This window comes from Triticum urartu, chromosome 2A, assembly GCF_056163025.1.
Source record: "Triticum urartu cultivar PI428250 chromosome 2A, HENAU_Tu73, whole genome shotgun sequence".
Lineage (NCBI taxonomy): Eukaryota > Viridiplantae > Streptophyta > Magnoliopsida > Poales > Poaceae > Triticum > Triticum urartu.
The window spans coordinates 50,074,575-50,077,617 of NC_141874.1; the positions used below are offsets into that span (position 1 = coordinate 50,074,575).

The following is a 3,043-nucleotide window of genomic DNA, read 5'->3' on the forward strand; positions in this document are numbered from 1 at the left end:
AAGGTGTTGATCATTTGACATTTGCCTTTACATTATTACTCACTTCATATTTGATTTGCTATGTCCCAAGGTTGAAGACAACTACATCATATAATGACACAAAAAAGGCCATAAGCATGTCTATATTGACCGATAACATACACGTAACAGTACAACTACAAGTTCATCTATCTAGGAAAGGGACAATCTGTAGCTAAGTTTAAGTTGTTAGTGAACAACCGAACATCTAAAAACTGAAACAGAGATATTCTAGCAACCATGTACAAGACATAACAAGATTAGGTTACTCCTACAATATGAGGACTAAAGATGAACAATCACCTGGCGTGTAGAAACTGTTGAAGGAATGACAGGCTTTCCCAAAGTTTTCTTGACTGCATCGACTTCAGTTGAACAATATAGACAGTGCCATCCAGATACAATAACATTTCATTAGCATCCTGGTCGTATCCCAGTATCAGTTCCACCCCCTTCTCACTACCTCAGTCGGAGGAGAGAGCCCAAGAATGTCATGCATTTCGGTGGTCTTCCACAACACCCATGTGGCAACACCCTGACAATTGACCTTCCGCTGCCACGTTTGAATGTTATGGTAATGGTGGGACAATATGGCGAGACCAAGAGTGCCATCCTCTGCCTGGATGATCTGATGATTGTGGGGAACATTCATACCCAGAGGTGTCTCGATCACATCTAGACTCTGCCTATCCAAATCAAACTGAAGTATGCCATCTTTCGCATGCTTTAACGGCCAGTAAAGAACATTGCCAATAAGGATGCTCTGAGCACCACCGCAACAAGCCGAACCTGGGTGTGGAGCCTCTGTCTGGATGAGATGGCCCCATGAGTTGATCTCGGAGGAGTAGACGCATGCGAGGGGTCGATGATCGTGGCTGCGCATGAACACCAAGACCACCTTGAACGGGCTGGAGCGGCAGCCGCTGTGCATGTGGCCCTGGCTGCGGTCAGCGCAGAGCACCACCCCGTTGACGTGGCCCGTCTTGAACTCCGGCGGGATGGCCACGTGGCGCTGCTCGCCCGTGATGGGATCGCACACAAGGACCTCCGCCCGCGCCACATCGAAGATGAGGACGCGGCCGTGGCGGCACCCGAGGAGGTGGGCCTCAGAGTCACATCGCGGATTCGCAGGTCCAAGCGCTCGGGAGGGACGCGGTCGGGAGCGTCCAGGACGGGGGCGAACACGATGCCGTCGTCGCGGCGCTGGGAGAAGCCGAGGAGGGGTGGCTTCCCGTGGTGGGCGCGGAAGCGGGCGGTGAACTTGGGGTTGACGGCGACGCGTCGCCACCGCCTGCAGACGGCGGAGGCCCGGGGGAGGGAGGAGGGCCGCGGCGGGATACGGAGCAGGATCTCGCGGAGGAGGTCGTCGTTTTCGAGCGAAGGCGGAGGCGGAGGCGCCGGCGGCGAGCCGCGGCATTGGTGTCGGCGTCGGCGGCGGGTCATTGGCGGTTGGCGTCGGCGTCGGTGGGCTCCCGCTCTCGCTCGTGGGGGTGGGGATGGATTTGGTGGGTGGAGTGCTTTTTTTCTGGAACCGCTTCTTTTTGTTTTTTGAGATGAGAACAACCGCTTCGTCTTTTCGTGCACAAAGGAAGAGAAAAAAGAGCGATGTGCTGTTGGGCCCGGAGAATTGTTGTAACGAGCGCTTGCTGGGATCTAGAAAAATGGACGGCCCACCCTGAGAATTTTTTTTTGCGGGTAGAAGACTTGTATTACTCAGAAACCAAAGAGTTACAATCAGCGAGGGCTAGCTCTACAGCTACTGAAGGTCCAGAACCAAACCAAGTTATAATCCTACCTCCAGACCTAGCAAAGGAAGCTAGATTGTCGCTAACCATATTCTGAGAACGACTAGTGATGAAGACATGTACCTAGAGTAGGGACACGGACCTGACCAAAGAGTCTTACCCTAGGACACCCCTAGGAGAAGTCACCTTTTCCTCGACTTGAAGGTATCCCACTCGACGGGTTTAAGACACTCGACCAAGAAGCTATCACTCGACCATGAAGCTAGCCACTCGACCGAAGTCACTCCGCAGGCAAACGGTCGGGTATTAAGTAGTCTTTATGGTCATTATAGCATTTTACTAGGGGCGTTACCAGTAACGCCCAACCTTAAATGTACCTTAAACCCTGTATTACTGGGGCAGGAGAGGGCCGGCGAACTCTATATAAGCCACCCCCTCCTCAGTATGAAGGGTTCGCACCCCTGTTATTCACACGCCAGTAATCCAGTCGACCGCCTCCGGGCACCGAGACGTAGGGCTGTTACTTCCTCCGCGAAGGGCCTGAACTCGTACATCTTGGTGTGTTTACAACTTCCCAATAGCTGAGATCTAGCCTCTCCATACCTACCCCCCTACATCACTGTCAGAGTTAGAACCACGACAGTTGGCGCCCACCGTGGGGCCGCAGTCTTAGCGCCTGATTGGAGAAGTTGCGATTTTTCCGATCCCCTTTGATCATGGTTTCGTGTGGAGTTTTGGTGGAGGGCCGCGAGATCCGTCTCGGCGCGCTCACGTTCATCGCCGACGACTCCGCCTGGCTTCAGGAGGCGCCACTCGACATCGACGCGCTCCCCGTCCGTGGTGCGACGCATTTCCGCGCATGCGTTCGTGGCGTCCTCCTGCGGCAACCGTCGACCCAATATCGGTCGGCCCCCGTATCGTCTCCCCGCTCTGCCTCCCACCGGCGCAAGCGCTCCGGTCGGTCAAGACTTCAGAGGTGGGTGAGACATGCCGTGGCTCGCCAGTCGGCCACCCCGCAAGTCGCGGTGATCGAGCCCGACGAATCCCTCTGCGGCCTGTTCGACCTGTCGACTGGCTCCGCGGAGACCGCATCCGAGTGCGGCAGCAGTGACCCAGCGGCCGAGGTTCTAGCGGTCGATGGGACGCACAGTCCTCTTGGTTTCCCTCGCGCTGGTGGAGGCGCGGGTGGGGGCGACCCGTCGCATCCCCACGATGAGTATCTTCCCGAACCTCTCACATCATTACAACGAGAGGAGCTTCGCCGTCGGAACATGGACGCG

At 55.4% G+C, this 3,043-nt stretch overlaps 1 pseudogene; it reads right to left on the reverse strand.

The window, feature by feature from the left end:
• Window positions 1-250: 250 nt before the first annotated feature.
• LOC147983600 (uncharacterized) lies at window positions 251-1,461 on the reverse strand (annotated as a pseudogene).
• Window positions 1,462-3,043: the final 1,582 nt, after the last annotated feature.